The sequence below is a fragment of the Prionailurus bengalensis genome, chromosome B2 (genome assembly GCF_016509475.1).
Source record: "Prionailurus bengalensis isolate Pbe53 chromosome B2, Fcat_Pben_1.1_paternal_pri, whole genome shotgun sequence".
Classification (NCBI taxonomy): domain Eukaryota; kingdom Metazoa; phylum Chordata; class Mammalia; order Carnivora; family Felidae; genus Prionailurus; species Prionailurus bengalensis.
The window spans coordinates 24,476,983-24,495,215 of NC_057349.1; positions in this window are offsets into that span (position 1 = coordinate 24,476,983).

An 18,233-nucleotide genomic window follows, 5' to 3' on the forward strand; every position below is an offset into this window, starting at 1 on the left:
TTATTGTTGAGTTTATAAATCAAGAAATGCATGTTTAAGTATATATTTAACAAACAAAAATAAATGTCTATTATTGAAATCACCACACAAGATGAAAAAAAACCCACAAAATATAGTGTGCATTCAAAAGAGAAGGAGGAAAGCAGGGGGAGGCCAGAAAAAAAGAGAACAAAGGAAATAAGACAGGCTGAGTTTACACACACACACACCAAAACAACCACATGAAGATGAAAAAGGGAATTTAAAATTACTATTTACAAACTACATTAAAAACATATGGAACCTGATCAAAACTGTACTCAAAAGGGAACTCTTACACTTAAACACTTTCATTAATTTAAAAGAAAGTAAATAAATAATAACTCAAAAAGGCAAGAAACGCAAAAGAAAACAAAACAAAGAGGATCTTCTAGAAAACCACAAGAAAAAAAAAGGCCAAAATTGAAGTTAATGAATTAGAAAACAGAGTGTTTGTAGAATTAACAACATATATCCAAATATGTCCTAGTGATTCGTGTTGTAAGAGGAAAAGAAACAAAAAGCTAAAATGAGGGGGAAATGTGAAGAAGGATGTAAGTTTCTGTTGTATATTTTTCTTCTCTCTTTTTTTAAAAATTTTTAAACATTTATTTATTTTTGAGAGACAGAGCATGAGCAGGGGAGGAGCAGAGATAGAGAGAGACACAGAATCTGAAGCAGGCTCCAGACTCTGAGCTGTCAGCACAGAGCCTGATGTGAGGCTCGAACTCACAAATCGCAAGATCATGACCTAGACCAAAGTTGGAAGCCCAACCAACTGAGCCACAGGTGGCCCCATCTTTCTTTCTTTTTTAAACAACCTTTTAAAAATGTGTAAAACCATTATTAGCTAAAGAGCAGTACAAACACAGGCCCACTGGATTGGCCCAGGACCTACAGTTTGCCAATCCCTATTTGACCTATGAATTCAAGAATGGTTGAATATTAAGAAATATGTTCGTTTTATGCAAGGCATCAGCAAAAAAGAGAATTCTTTAAGACCATGAATGTATCCAATGAAATCCATCATCCATTCCTGTTGAAAATTCTTCAGAAACTAGAACCAGAATGATAATTCATTAATATGAGAAAGATTTCCTCCCCTAAATCAAAAGCCAACATCATACATAAAATGCTAGAGGATGTCCTCTACAACCATTACCATTTTATAATATTTGAAAATTGTAACAAATACAAAAAGAAAGATGAAACAGAAATAAGAATTATATTAATAGTAGGGAAAAGAAAACATGTCATTATATTATATTTATGGACACATAAATATTATGCCCACATTATATTTGTGGACAATATAGTGATATCCCTAGTTATCTAACAGTTTATTTTAGAGTCTATAGAGTTCCCTTCATTTTTGGAAACTTCTCCCTTTTTTCTGGAAAATGACCCTGTGCTCTACCATTTTGTCCCAGTGGTCATTAAAAGAGTGTTCAGGTTAGTACAATAGGACTGTACCCTCTGGCAACAGCTGACTGATGGAGGCAAACTCAGCCTGAGCTGGGCTAAGCAAAGCCCCTTCCCTAGCTATTTGGACTTGACCCTGCCTTCATCTTTCTCTGAATACCTAAACTGTGTTAGTGAACCCTGGGAGTAGTTGGTAGCCATACTTTACTGAGAAGCAGGAAAGAATGGTATGCAGAGAGGACAAAGAGTATATACAGAGAGAAGTGCAGACAAGACATGGAAAACCGTATCCTGATCACATTCAGCTCCTGGTTCCAGTGCATACCTGAGACTCTTACATGTTCTTAGACTCCATGAAGCATTTTTTAAACCTTATAATAAATTTCCCTTTTGGGGTGCCTGGGTGGCGCAGTCGGTTAAGCGTCCGACTTCAGCCAGGTCCCGATCTCGCGGTCCGTGAGTTCGAGCCCCGCGTGGGGCTCTGGGCTGATGGCTCAGAGCCTGGAGCCTGTTTCCGATTCTTGTCTCCCTCTCTCTCTGCCCCTCCCCTGTTCATGCTCTGTCTCTCTCTGTCCCAAAAATAAATAAACGTTGAAAAAAAAATTTTTTTTTAAAATAAAAAAAATAAAAAAAAATTTCCCTTTTGTTTATGTTAATTCAAGTTCTATTTGTTATTTGCATCAGAAAATGTTTTAATTTGTGCACCTAGAAAGTTTAATTGCTGAAAACCATTTTTTAAATTTTGAAATAATATCAAACTTGCAAAAAGGTTGAGACCATAGTACAAAAAAAGCTTTTTGTAAGTTTTTTTTGTAAGTTTCTTTTGTAAGTTAAAGCCATTTGAGAACAGTTGTCATTATGATAATCCCACCCCTGAATACTCTGGCAAATATTTCTTCTAAGCAAGGACATTTTCTAACATAAAAAAAATATAACTGTGAAAGCCTCCACCACCCCTCTATACAGACACTGACCTTGCTATATCTGCCTAGTGGCTTTAGGATAGAATTTTTCAGCAACAGAAGAGTAAGAACTATTAGATATTTTTTAAATATTAAAAATGTATCTGGATACAAGATAAATGAGACTTTTGTGTTTGAGTTTTTAATGGCATGTGATTTACCATTAGGGAATACAATTTGCAAGTACAACTTTCATAGAGATGGCTACCAGAAAAAAAAAATGCTATTGCATGTCAAAAATTTTCTGCTCTGATATTTTTCTTACTGAAATATTGTTTTATAACACAATTTATGATATTTGTAATGTTCTTAGAAATACATAAACAATATTAAAATGGGAGTTATTATGTGTAAATATTGGTGCCTTTCCTAAATATCAGCAAAAATCAGAAAACAATTCTAATTCATGTCTGACTTTTGAACTCCAAACCCATTTTACCAACTGCCTACTTAATATAGCAATCTGTATTTCTTGCAATCATTTCACACTTAATACATGCAAAACTAAACTTTTGATTTATAATGCAACATATACGTTTTCTGTTCTCTCAGAATGCTCCCCACCTCGGCCCAGAAACTCTCAAAGCCATCCTTAATTCTTCCCCTTTCTTAAATTTCCCCAATAGCCCATCAGGAACATTATACTCCCAAATACACTGCAAATCTGCCCACTTCTCTCCCCCCGCCAACTATTCTACTACCTAGGCTCCACCATCTCCATGAACACCAAAATGGTGGCCACACTGGCTCTCCACCTCTACTCTTTTTTTTAAGTTTTTTATTTATTTATTTTTGAGAAAAAGAGAGAGAGCACAAGCAGGAAAGGGGCAGAGAGGGAGGCATGGAATCCAAGGCAGGCTCCAGGCTCTGAGCTGTCAGTACAGAGCTGGACACAGGGGTTTGAACCCATGAACCACGAGATAGATCATGACTTGAGCCGAAGTTGGCCACTTAACCAACTGAGCCACCCAGGTGCCCCTACTCTTTCTATCTCTCCAATCCATCCTTTACAACAAAGTGATCTTTGTAACACACGAAGTGAATCGGGTTGTTTTCATTTATTAATAATAATAAATGAAGAAACAGGAAGTTGTACCATTTTTAAAAAGTAGCGGGGCGCCTGGGTGGCGCAGTCGGTTAAGCGACCGACATCAGCCAGGTCACGATCTCGCGGTCCGTGAGTTCGAGCCCCGCGTCAGGCTCTGGGCTGATGGCTCGGAGCCTGGAGCCTGTTTCCGATTCTGTGTCTCCCTCTCTCTCTGCCCCTCCCCCGTTCATGCTCTGTCTCTCTCTGTCCCAAAAATAAATAAATAAAAAAGTTGAAAAAAAAATTAAAAAAAAAAAAAAAGTAGGTCAAAAGCTATCTTTTTTTTTTTTTTTTCAGAGAAAATATGTTCAATCTTATTTTGGTGCTTTCTAGAATACCTGAAAGATTGAGACTATTCTTGCCACCACACTACCCCTCACTAGACAAACATGCATTGGATTCCAGTCTCCTGCAACTCTAGGGAACTTACATGTGCCAAGGAAAAATTTAGGGACGTAGTTATCTGCATGCAATTCATTCATACGAGGGAAACACCATCCATAGTCTGTGGTCATCAGACAAAGGCAAAGACAAGATTTATAGGAGAGGGGAGAGACAGGACAGAAGGTAACTGCAGTGGACAAGATGAATCATACTTTACACTTTCCAAATAAATTGATTAGTTAGAAAATAACAAATAGTTTAAGTAATCCGTCCTTGAGCAAGTTGACTAGGGTATTTGAAAACAAACAACTGCAGTTGTTTCTGGGCTTTCCAAAACCATAGGCCTTGAACTCTGCAGTGTAAGTGACAGACGGCCAATGCCCTTCCCGAAGACCTTCATCTTGATTATGTCCGGTCTCACCAATTCTCTCCTTACAACTTCTCTGATACAAGGATAATTTTAAAAGTCACTTTAATATTTTGCAAAGAGCTGAATCAAACAAGGGTTTTTTAAGTCTAACAGTTTTGCCCTAGGATTATATTTGTAGTAATGTTTTCTTCTAATTTGACAAAGACTATACCATCACCGCAATACATCCTACTCTCCTTCAGGGGGAGTTTGGTTGAGCACTTACCTCCACCACGATGGTGCCTGACCATCTCAACCTGTGAAAATCTGCTCAACTCTGCTCTGCTCTCCGAGCTTCTCAGAACTTGTTTGTCAGTTTCAAGGGCATTCTCTCTTTCCCGCTTCTCCTTGATTGCACCACAGGGATAACACAAATAACTGCCTGGACCTTAGATATAAATCCATCTGAGCTCAGTGGAAACCTTAAAACCAGAAACACTGCCAAGATACGGATGAGATCTGAAGCAGGTGGCTCCTTGGCAAAGCCAACATGAGGGACTCCCTACTGCAGCTCAGGCCTGCAGTCCTGGGACCCAAAGTCAGCCATAGCTATAAAGCAGCCCTGGAAAGGAGATGTTTCCTCTCTGGTCCATTCCTATAAGACATGAGGATTTCAGGGCTGCTTACCAGTAGTTAAATCCATGAATATACCATGTTAACTTCCCAAGTCAACTTACCTAGTTATCTGAATCTCACAGTAGACAGGAAGCTGCTGAGGGCAGAGGTACTGTGTTGTTCTCTTTGGTCTCTCTTAGTACAATGCACGAATGGGTGCTCAAGAACTGTGGCTGACTTAATTGTCTTAACTGCAACTTAACACCTCCATTTAGAAGTCTAATATGCATTTTTTTATGACAGTGGCATCACATTATATTTTTATATAATTACTACACTATCCATGACAAAACAGGCTCTTAATTTCCATTGCATTAGACTGCTTCTGTCCTAGGATTTAGTTTTATCTAAACAGTACCACCATATCAAGCCAAATGCCTAGAATTTATCCATAATGCTTATCTTTCCTTCATATCCTACATCCATCCATTCATCCTAAGCCCTTGTAGACTTCTCCCTCCAAAATACATACCAAATCAAACTATTTCTCTTCATCTTCACTGCTCCATCTTGGTTCCTGTTTATCTCTTATCTGAACTACTACACTGACCCCCTAACTACTCTTTCCCTCTTCAACCCATTTTCCAACACTGTAGCCAGATTGGTCTTTATGAGACCTCTTCCTACTTAAAATCTTCCAGTGACTTCTCTTTAATTTTAGGATAAATTCCAAACTCTGAACATAAGCTACAAGGTCCTAAGTGATCTGGTCATTTCCTACTCTTCCTCCTTGACTTTGTCCATTCTCCAACCACTTGATGGATTCATGCCACATTAGTCTTTCTTCTATTCCTTGAATTTACCAAGTTTCTTCCTGCCCCAGGGCCTTGGCACTTGTTTCCTCTGCTTGGGACATTCGTCTCTCAGATATTCACATGTGCAGCTTCTTCTTGTCAGGGTTTCAACTCAAACCTGCCCTCCTCTGAGAAGTCTTTTTTGGCAACCTCCCTCCTAGCACTTTTTAAAATCAGTACCCTGTTTGAGGCACCTGGCTGGCTCAGTCAATAGAACATGTAACTCTCTATCTCACCCACATTGAGTGAGATTTAAGTAGAGATTTAAGTGGAGATTACTTAAAAAAATAATAGTACCCTGTTTTATTTCCTATACAATGTTTAATACCTGAAATTGTTTTGTCTTCCTGTTGTCTTTTGCTTCCCTCCATTAGAATATGAGCTCTATTGGGGTGCCTGGGTGACTCAGTCGGTTCATGGGTTCCAGCCCCATGTTCATGGGTTCCAGCCCCATGTCGGGCTCTGTGCTGACAGCTCAGAGCCTGGAGCCTGCTTCGGATTCTGTCTCCCTCTCTCTCTCTGCACCTCCCCCATTTGTTCTCTCTCTCTCAAAAGTAAATAAAAACATTTTAAAAATTAAAAAAAAAAAAAAAAGAATATGAGCTCCATGAAAGCAAGACCCTTTCTGGCTGGTTTACCACCATCTCCCTGGATCCTAGGATAGGCCTGGTACATGATAACTCTTTAATAAGCATCTCTTGAAGACATAAAGGAATGAACTCCAATTTTCAATATCTGTAATTTATCAAAAAAAGTTCACATATTTCTGTGGAAATTTTCAATGAAAAGGAACAAAGTTATCCAGGATATCAGAATATATCCAGAATATATGTTTTTAAATGGGCTTGAGATCAGCAATTAGAACTTAATATGAATTCAAAAAAGCACAGTAGCAAGAGACAAGTTGATCCTGGCTTCCGAAAATCAATAAAGGTGAGTATGAAGTTTAAGAATCATTGCCTCGAAAGCCACAATTAAGCAAATTAACCCCAGGTACAATTAAAAAGATTTGTGGCTTTTGGTCTATCTGCCATTACGACATTAGAGTTAAGAAGGAATTTATTGCCATTAAACACACAGCATTAGCAACAGAAAAGGTGAAACAGCCCAGGGATCATCTCATATCTTATCTTCTATTTCTCTTTAAAAAATATACCCTTTTACTGAATCCTTGTTCCCTTTATATATGTTATATAGTAGAATTCCCTGAAAGATGCATAACTTTAGAACTCTCTACCTTGTATGGAGTTCTTAAAGAAGATCAACAGTACATACCATAATGTATATCCTACAACAGTGTATATTACTGATCTAAAAGCCTATTTGCCATGTAGTATGGGCTTTGGCTCCCAAATGAAAGTTGATAAAAATCTTCTGACCATAGAGCATCTTTTCCCAGTTTCCATGTATCCACATTCTTTCCACATTCCGAAGGCCTCCCCTGACCACACCCATCCACAGTGGCAGCTCCTACCTCCAACTCTCCTGACTCAGCTGGTTCAAAATTGTTTCTTACCACTTGCTGAGCCAAATATAACAAGCACTTTGGGTAAACAAACATTTATTCAGTCTTGCAATGGTGTCATCAGAAAAAGCTTGGAACAAGCACAGTTGTGCAAGAATGTTTATTATCTGTATTGCCTAGGCAAAGGGACAAATAGGGGCTGAAGTTCATCCAGCTCAATTTGCCAATTGGGTGCTTCCTAAAACATGTGTTCATGGGGCTGCATATGTACAACTGAGTTACTTTCTAATTCAAGTAAAAATGTACCATGTGGGGTGTATGGGTGTCTCAGTCAGTTAAGTGTCCTACCCTTGATTTTAGCTCAGGTCTTCATCTTGGGGTTGTGAGTTTAAGCTCTGCATTGGGCTCTAACCCAGGCATGAAGCCTACTTAAAAAAAAAAAAAATGTGCCATGTGGATTAATGCTGACCTTGATCATCATCTTAAGAACAAAATTCTTCAACTCTCCTAAGACCTGTAGAACAAGGACGTGGTCTCTCCTCTCAGACGAAAGTTTTTGTTTGTTTGTTTGTTTGTTTGTTTTCATTTAAAAGAGATGGAAATCCAGGATATCAGTGGTCAGAGACTGATCCAAAGGGCTTTTATGGTCCCTTCATTCCCAAATAGATTCCCACCATTGCATACTTCTCCTCAACAAATTTGTCACTCCACAGGGACCCAGGGTTCTACATGAAAGCCTCAACCTCACTCCAACAGAGTTGTCTGCTACTGCCTCACACATAATAAATTATCAATAAATATCTGCTGAGGAATGATTGAAGAATGAAAGAATGAATGAATGAATGAATCAATCAATCAATCAATCAATTTTCCAGCCTTGCTAAATGCTGCCAATATCTTTATGAAGCAGGTGAGCAAGGCAGATGAATGGCAGATCATTCATTTTATATCAATCATGCTAATAAATGCTTTGTCTCAACTTCCTGTGATTGACAATAACACTCTAAGACATGAATTCCATCTAGCCTGGGTACCTATGAAGTCTCTGTAAAATAGAGAATTTGATTTATGAGGGTTGCCTGCAATTATAATCAGGCTGAAAATGTTGAGAAGTATGAAATATGCACTACATTTCTGGTCCATGAAATTCCACAGAAGCTTGGAATGAAGAGCATTATTCAAAGATAACAGTCGCCTTGTAATGATGTATTACACTGGCTGGACTGGACCTGTGAATTTTCTATCAATGAATCCACTTAGCTCAACTTAATTCAAATTGTCCAGCAAATTGAATACGCTGTTGAAGGAGGGGAGAGAAAAGGAATTAATGGTCCTAATCAAATCTTCAAAGACCTAAAATAGACTAGCTGAGGGCCCAAGACATACCTTTGACACTGGAACTGTCAAATGCAGGACTGCCCAACATAGGACTGGGCAATGAGAGTGGGGTTGCCCATCAGACAAGTTGGAGGGCCAAAGCATCAGAGACAGAAAATCCAAGTGGTCAAATGCAAAAGAACAAACCCATGAGGCAGTGTGAAACAAAACCAACAGGAACCAATAACTTAAAGCCTTCATTATAATCTTCCTTCAGGTAAAAGTGAATACATCTGGAATGAAAATAAAGATAAGTGTTGTCAGCAGACAAAGAGAAGCTCATAAAACAACTCAAATAGAAATTTGAGAAAGAAAAAAACCAGAATGCCTAAAAGAAAAAAATCTCCTAGGTAGCCTCAATAACCATGTAGATGACAGAGAGAAGAATCAGTTAATTTGAAAATAGATTAATAGAAATGATCCAATCTGAAGAATAGACAGAAAAAGGATTAAAACATAAACAGTCACAGAGACCCATGGGACAATATCAATCTCATTGGAGTCCCTAAAGAAGAGGAGGAAGATATTGTGACAGACAAAATATTTGAAGAAATAAGGACTAAAAATAAAGACATATATTTATAAATTTAAAAAGTCTGGTTAGCCCCAAAATAAACTCAAAGAACACCATGCTTATACACATCAAAACCAAACTGCTAAAGAACAAAGATAAAGAAGAACAAAGATAAAGAAAAGTCTTGAAAGCAGCCACAACAAAATGATACATTACATAAAGGGGAACAACAATTCAAATACTACAGTTACTAGAGAATACTAAAGTTCCTCATCAGAAATTATAAAGGCTGTGGAGCAAAATCTTTAAAGTGCTAAAAGAAATGTCTCAGGCTCTGGGCTGATGGCTCAGAGCCTGGAGCCTGTTTCCAATTCTGTGTCTCCCTCTCTCTCGGCCCCTCCCCCGTTCATGCTCTGTCTCTCTCTGTCCCAAAAATAAATAAACGTTGAAAAAAAAAAAATTAAAAAAAAAAAAAAAAAAAAGGGGCGCCTGGGTGGCGCAGTCGGTTAAGCGTCCGACTTCAGCCAGGTCACGATCTCGCGGTCCGCGAGTTCGAGCCCCGCGTCAGGCTCTGGGCTGATGGCTCAGAGCCTGGAGCCTGTTTCCAATTCTGTGTCTCCCTCTCTCTCGGCCCCTCCCCCGTTCATGCTCTGTCTCTCTCTGTCCCAAAAATAAATAAACGTTGAAAAAAAAAAATTAAAAAAAAAAAAAAAAGTGCTAAAAGAAATGTCAACTAAAAATTCTATAATCAGGGATAATACCCTCCAGGAATTAAAGTAACGTAAGGTTATTCTTGATGAAGAAAAACAGAGAATTCATTGCCAATGATATCCACTGTAAGAGAAATTGCTAAAGGAATTAAGGCTGAAGGAAAATGTTCCCAAAGGGAAACCTGGAATGAAAAAAACAAAAACAATAGAAATGATAAATGTCTGATTAAATGATATTTTTCTATTTTAAGTTCTCTAAAATATGTATAAGTGTTGAAAGCAAAAATTCAAGATTGTCTGGGAAGGTGTAAATATGATACATATGACAACTATAAGATAAAGGGGGCAGTAAAGTGATCTATATGGTTACAAGCCCTGCATTTTATCTCAAGCTACAAAACATCATCTCTAACTAGACTGAAAACTTAGTCATGTATAGCATAATCCCTGTAGCAACTGCTGAAAAATAATACAAGCAGATACAGCCAAAAGCTAGCAGATAATTTAAAACGGAACATCAAAAAATATGCAAAGGAACGCAGGAAGAGGTAACAGAAGAACAAAAAAACCAGGAGACAAAGAAAAATAACAAAATGGTAGGCCTAATTCAACCATATTGGTTATCATGTTAACTGTAAATTATTTAAATACACCATTAAAAAAAACAAAGATTGTCAGATTGGATTTAAATTTAAAAACTGACTATATTCTACCTACAAGAAACCTTTATTTTTTTTATTTAAAAATATTTTTTTAACGTTTATTTATTTTTGAGAGAGACAGAGACAGAATGTGAGTGAGCTAGGGGCAGAGAGAGAGAGGGAGACACAGAATCCAAAGTAGGCTCCAGGCTCCGAGCTGTCAGCACAGAGCCCAATGCAGGGATTGAACTCATGAGCTGTGAGATCATGACCTGAGCTGAAGTCGGACGCTCAACCGACTGAGCCACCCAGGCACCCCAAGATTCCTACTTTAACTATTATGGTATACATACATTAAAAGGATAAAAATAAATCACATAAACCCCAATCAAAATAAAGCTGTATTGTCTATATTAGTATCAAATAAATTAGATTTCAGATCAAGGAAAATTATTTATCAGGGATAAAAAGAGACAATACATGATAAAAAGTTCTGTTCATCAAGGAAACATAAAATCACCAATTTGTATGCATCTAACAACAGAGGATGAAGTAGAAACTAATAAGACTAAGTGGAGAAAGAGACAAGTTCACAAATATACTTTGTTACATCAACATTCTTCTCTAATCTACAGAACAAGTAGACAGTAAATCAGTAAGTGTCATTTAAAGAATATCTACCTGATGGGGTGCCTGGGTGGCTCAGTTGGTTGAATGTCTGACTTCAGTTCAGGTCACAGTCTCAAAGTTCATGAGTTCCAGCCCCTCATCAGACTCACTGGTGCCAGCACCAAGGTAGCTTCAAATCCTCTATCCCCCTCTCTCTTCCCCTCCCCGACTCATGTTCTCTCTCTCTCAAAAATGAATAAATGTTAAAAAAAAAAAATAAGAGAGAGAGAGAGATCTACCTGACAACAATGCCTTTTCTAAGACATGTGGAACATTCACCAAGATAGACCATATGCTGGGCCACAAAACAAACTTCTTTAAAACAAATTTAACAGCATTGAATTAGTACAAAGTACACTCTTGGACCATAATTAAATGAAACTCCATGGTACATGTTCTTTTTTTTTTTTTTTTTTTTTTAGTTTAATTTTTTATTCTGAGAGAGAGAGCACACAGGAGAGACAGAGAGAGGGAGAGAAAGAATCTCAAGCAGGCTCTGCACTCTCAGTGCCAAGCCCCATTGCGGAGCTCAAATTCATGAACTGTGAGATCATGACCTGAGATAATGTCAAGGGTCAGACGCTTAACCGACTGAGCCACCCACATCACCCATTACATGTTCTTCACTGGCTCTCAGAGTTGTCTGAGTTGATTAATTTGCTTAATTAACTCACCTTTTATTGGCAGCTTTTGCTTTCCTGTCTTCACTCCTTCCACACAAATGTTTCCTGGGATGATTTCCAAATAAACTCCTTTCTGGAAGTCTGTTTCATGAAGCCCAAGCTAACACAGCTGTATGCACAATTAATTCTCATTATTTGTTCAAGTGAGATTTTCTAAAGTCACTGCAAACACTGAATTAGCGAATACTGAACCCTGTTAGCTCCAAGGGAAAATACAGTTAGGATCCTGTGAGCCTCTGGTCACATTTTCATCAACGAATCAACACATAACCTTGTTTTATGTGTATTTCTGTTTAAAGACAACTTATTTAATACACATTGAAATTTCATTAAGATTGAACTCATGCCAGAGTGCCTGGATAGCTCAGTCGATTAAGCATCCCTTGGTTTCAACTCATGTCATGATCTCACGGTTCGTGGGATGGAGCCTTGAGTTGGGCTCCGTGCTGACAGCATGAAGCCTGCTTAGGATTCTCTCTCTCTCTCTCTCTCTCTCTCTCTCTCTGCCCCTCCCCTGCTTGCTCTGTCTCTCTCTCTCTCTCTCTCAAAATAAATAAATAAATAAAGTTTTAAAAAAGATTTAACTCATGTGAATAGCACTATAACTCATGTCTAAGTGAAGCTGATTTAGGACACATTTTCTCTATAAGACACATCACAGCTTTCTTGCACTTAGGTACACTAGACTGCACTTCATCACTATACTTGGAGGCATTTTAAACAGCAAATTTCCACCACCACCACCAATAAAGAAAACCACATGCCCACACACAAATGTGGAAAACATGATACAAAATAGACCATGAAAAGGACACTTGTTTGCAGTATGAGAGCTGGAACAAGACAGCAGATCATTGCCTGGTTTACCCCTCAGCTGGGAACATGCATGTACTGAAACTCAAATGTTTTGATGCTCTCTCTACACATGTCTATGAAATAGACATATAACTATGAAAGCCCCAGGAGTACTGATTTGGAGGTTTCAAATAAATTTTGTAGCGAGTGAGTGAGTTCTCAAATATAGAATTTGAGAATAATGAGGATTGACTGTGTCTTTTTAAAGTTTTCATTCAGTGACTTATGTATAGAAATCTTAATTCACTTCTTTTTTATACAGAAAGGAGAGGCCATATCACCTTTGCTAGTCAACAAGGATGTCATCTGCTTCCCCAACCGTGGATGTCATTCTCTGACCTCTTTCTAAGCCCTGGAATCAATGTAAATTATTTAATGTTGTACTGAATACATAGCTTATGATTCTTTTTGTGACTCTCCTGGCTCATTTTTTATCGTGGCCATTGTTCTTGTTCTTTTTTATGCATTTGGACAGGTTGTAAGTTAAGCTTTGGTGTGAACAAGAAAAATTGGAATTATTCTGGAAACAACAGCCACTTCTTATGCAGTAATATGTATCAGTTCCAATCATTCTCAGAGCAGGATGTCTGAGGGAGATTTCTTTGCTAGAGAAAAAGGGTTGAAAGGTAATCCTCAAACAAAAGGTTGGGTTTATGTTTGTGCAATACACACACCCATACCCACACCCACCCACCCACACACACACAATGTGGATAAAATAGCCATGGATGGATGAATGAATGAATCATTCAAGTATAAGGAACTCAGGCACAGGTGATACAGTGAGTCAAATGTTTACTTCTGAAATGTCTTTCTTCTCTAAATTATAATAATTGAAATAGAAATGAAAATAGAAATAGAAATAACATGCAAAAACATGTAAGATTCCAGAATATTATTTTTAATATATTTTAATATATTTATATTTTAATCATGTATAAGACAGTTTAGAAAGATGATACAAAGCCTACATAGAAAAAAAGATTTAGTAAAGAAAACATAATAGCAGCACAGGTTTAACTGGTCTCAAGCAATGTTATAGAACTCAAGCCAAGAAATAGCTTTGATATGGAGTACAGAACATGGACTAATAATCTTTAATGACTAATTGAAGATAATATATTACCATATCCCAGAAATTTATAGATTTAAATACCATAGTTTCCTTAATCCCACTTTTTCTAGTTCTGTTTATTTTTATTTATTTTAGAGAGAGAGAGAGAGAGAGAATGAGGAGGGGAGAGGAGCAAGGGGGGCGGAGAATCTTAAGCAGGCTCCATGCTTAGCTCAGAGCACCCATGTGGGGCTTGATCCAGCAACCCTGTAATCATAACCTGAGCTGAAATCAAGAGTCAAGAGTCGGACGCTCAAATGACTGAGCCACCCAGGTGCCCCTAGTTTGTTTTAACACAGGAAACTGGCAACAGTTAACTTCCCTCTCCTTAAACTACCACTAGCTGAAAAAGAAATAGTTCAAAGCACAAAAACATTGATGTTAATTCCTTCTGAAACTTCATAAAAACGTAGCAATTTACTCATAGCTTATTATCAAACATGGAAAAATATGGCCTAGATAGACATTTTCAATAGCCCATCATTCAATACACATTTACAGTCTATTTTGTGTCAAGCAGTGTGTTAGGAGGTGGGGCCTGGGATTTACTGTAAGTGTGGAATTCTCAGTGTGTGCCTGTGGGTGAGTGAGGAGACAGATCACTAACCAGACATATACAGTGACACAGGTGCTATGAGAAAGAGAAGACAGGGGGGATTATAGGAGCTCAGAAGGAAGAAATATACCTGATGGCGGGGGGAGGTCAGAGGAGACTTTCTGGATAAGATGAGAATATGAAGACTCAGAGAAACAGCATCCCAAGTTCATCTGCAATGGAAGATTCAAGTATAGGGTCGGTGAGAGATAAACTAAACTGGTAGGCAAGGGCCAAATCTTGAGGGCCTTTAGGTTAGACTAAGAAGTTTGAATTTTTTCAGAAGACAATGGGGACCCACCAGAAGATTTTCTTCTTTCTTTTTTTTTTTTTAATTTTTTTTTCAATGTTTATTTATTTTTGGGACAGAGAGAGACAGAGCATGAACGGGGGAGGGGCAGAGAGAGAGGGAGACACAGAATCGGAAACAGGCTCCAGGCTCTGAGCCATCAGCCCAGAGCCCGACGCGGGGCTCGAACTCACGGACCGCGAGATCGGGACCTGGCTGAAGTCGGACGCTTAACCGACTGCGCCACCCAGGCGCCCCAACCAGAAGATTTTCAATTATGGGGAGAGATTAGGGAGAATTATGAGTGTAGCGTCAGGTTTACAATTTAGGGAAACCAGTTAGGAAGCAGACAGACAATGGGCTGCAGATGTGGGGCTGAAGTCAGCAAAACTGGTAAGTGGCTATTATGGTAACGTAACTAATGATAATCCAAAAACCAGTAGTCACACACCATGAGGGTCTATGTTAAGACAGTGGTAGAGGGGAAAAGGAAAGAAGTGAAGAAATATTTAGAAGTCAGAGTCACTAGGATGTAGCAACTGATAAAAGTGAGGTGTCAGTGAGACAGAGAGATTCCAAGATGCTTCCAGGCTCCTACCATGCACTGTTAATTGGACAATAGTTCCCAAGTAGCTCATCATGACTGAATGGGACAGACTTCTTGTATGTCATAACAGTATCTGATGTTTTGAAAATCAGAAATAAAAATAATCATTATGACTGACAGAAGACACACAATTGGTAGATGTTACTCTGCGATTCTAAAAAAGTAAATATTAAAAAAAAAGTAAATATTTTTAATATAAAAATTTCCTACCACTGAGCACAACAGTGTGAAGTGGGCATCCTGGCTCCTAAGCGTCATTACAGCAGAAGACAGTAGGCACCTGTGACCTCCAGGGGAGTCTGGGATTCTCCGTACACAGAACAGCATCAAATTCCCTTCCAGGCAGACCTTTCCCCCCTGCAATCAATACTCTAAAATGGGATCCAATCAGATAGGACATTCCCCTTCCAAGGCCTTCAGAAGCACCAGGGTAACCTGATCATATACTAGAGATTAGAACTTTGTGCATTGCTTACTCTTATCTAGACTCATTACACCCTGAGGATATAGAGGGAGTGTATTATTGCACTAAGAACTGATAACCAGACATACCAGTGATATCTTCAGTGGCTCTCCAAAGCTCTCAACACAAAATCCAAACAGCTTAGCGTGTATACAATGGTCCTCACCCTCAGGTGGAGCTTCTAACCAACTCACAGTGGTTCCCTTTAGCTGAGAACTGGTCTTTTTACCCACAAGGCCATCATAACCATGTTTAAATGGCATGGCCTGAACTTCTGGTAACAATTTGATAGACCAAAGGTGGACCCAAGATGTCAGGAATGTCTATCTTCTCAATTATCTCCCCTCACTCATTCACTGGCATATAGTGGTCTTTAGTAAATACAACCAGTGGAGATGCAAACTATTTGAATAACAGTAAAAAAAATACACTCCAGAGTTTATGGTTTTATTGCTCTGTAAGACATTAACCAACTTTGTATTGTCTACTTCAGCATTCTTTTTTATAGTAATGATATAAACCAGCCTTTCAAATTCTCTTACCATCCTGTTAGTTCCCTAATTAATGAGTTAAGTAAGCCTCTCACCAATGCTCCCTCTACATTTTTAAAATTATACTTTGGCAAGGACAATTTCCCACATCCCACTTTTCTGTTGAAATATAGGAGGCATAATCCAAATATGTTCACCACTAAAGGACTTTTTCAAAATACTAATATTTCGGAGAAGTGTTTCATCTTCTGGAGTCCAGAGAATCTCCCAGTATTTTTGCAATTTCCAACTAGTCTATTTTCACTGCCTAAGAGGGTCACTTAACTCAGTCCATGACAGGACCAATGCCTTTGAGAAACAGCTCAGCCTACCAACCATAACTTTGTACCGTCTGAAGTTTTAGGAGAAGTCCAAATTGTTCTACCTGGCCTTCAGTCTTGCTCCCAGCTGAACTACTACCCATATCTGCCTGATGAGGCACAAATACTAAAGGACCATCAGCGTGGAATAATAAAATTACTTGGGACTTCAACTCTGGGCTTTGAGTTGAAACATTCTAATCACTTCCAAGTCACAGGTCTTTGGGCAAGCCACCTAATTACTCTTTCTTGACCTCAATTTCCACAACAGCAAAATGGGGAAACACCATTTTTCTTGTGTGATTACAGAAAGAATTACAACTACCCTGTCTCACTATATATAGGTAATCCAGGCCTACTTGGATGTTACACCTTGAGCACTATAAATAAAAATTTAAACAGTAAATTTGAAGAGCTAACTGGCTTTATGAAATGATTCATGAATCAGGCATGCTGTTGAGCTGTAGAAAAGGCAGAGAGGGAGCAGAAAGAAGGCAATGATTAGCAAACAATGCATCATTTTAGGCAAGGTCAACCTCCTAATAGGAACAGAAGAAGTCATCAGTAAATTTCCTACTGTTGATCAGGAAATTCCCTATTGACAGTTACAAAGTAGGAGGGGCAGTGTATGAAACTGCAATCAGGTTAATTTATTAAGTCTTAGTTTGCTGACTCTGGGCCCTTAACATAAGTGACTCCATTCTGGACCTGTGGTTTTCTTTTTAACCCCATTTAAAACAGTGAGTTTTGTTGTCCTCCTGTGACTGGAGGAGCTGACTGCCAAAGGTCCTTTCAATTCTTAAGAATTCTTTCCCAAAGCCGCACCTGGATGGCACAGTCAGTTAATCGCCTCTTGATTTCGGCTCAGGTCATGATCTCATGATTAGTGGGTTCAAGCCCTGAATAGGGCTCTCTGCTGACAGTGTAGAGCCTGCTTGGGATTCTCATTCTCTCATTCTCATTCTCTCTCTCTCTCTCTCTCTCTCTCTCTCTCTCTCTCTCTCCTCTCTCTCTCTGCCCCTCCTTGCTTGTGTGCTCTCTCTCAAAATAAATAAACATTAAAAAAAAAATTCTTTCCCAAAGAAAATACTTTGTTAAACGCTTCGGCAAAACTAACAACTATCCAGAGTTACTGATGTGAAAAGATGGGTTTAAAATAGCAACTTCTGATGCCCAGGTGCTCTACCAGGTCTGTAAACCTTTCATCTTTTGCAGTAAATAAGGCGTGTTTTTTTTTTTTTTAAACACACCCTCATTATTTTCCTTCCTTAACGCACGGCCCATCCTAGGTAGCTGGGCGGTAGAGGGAAGCGACCACCCCTCCTCGGGCCCTCTAGTAGGTAGCCCAAACTTTGGCAGAGTTCCAGTGTACCCATTACACCTTCGCACCTCCTAACGCACCTCCTGGAGCTCGGACAGCCTGAGTCTCCCGCTCCATTTGTCGGCTTCCCGCCAGCCGTTGCCCCAGCGCCCCAACTCCCCTCTCCCTCCTCCGCCTCCGCCCGCCTCCCCGCACCTCCCCAACCCTCCGCAGAACCTTCGGGCGCTGTACCTCCCCCACTCACTTCCAGCCCCGCCCCGCCTCCCCGCGCGTTGGCCCCGCCCCACACGCCGTCTCGCCCGCTTTGACCTATCGGGTCCCCGCCTCTTCCCCGCCCCGGGCCCGCCCCCGAGCATCGTTCCCCCAGCCCCCCGCGCGGCTCCCGCCCC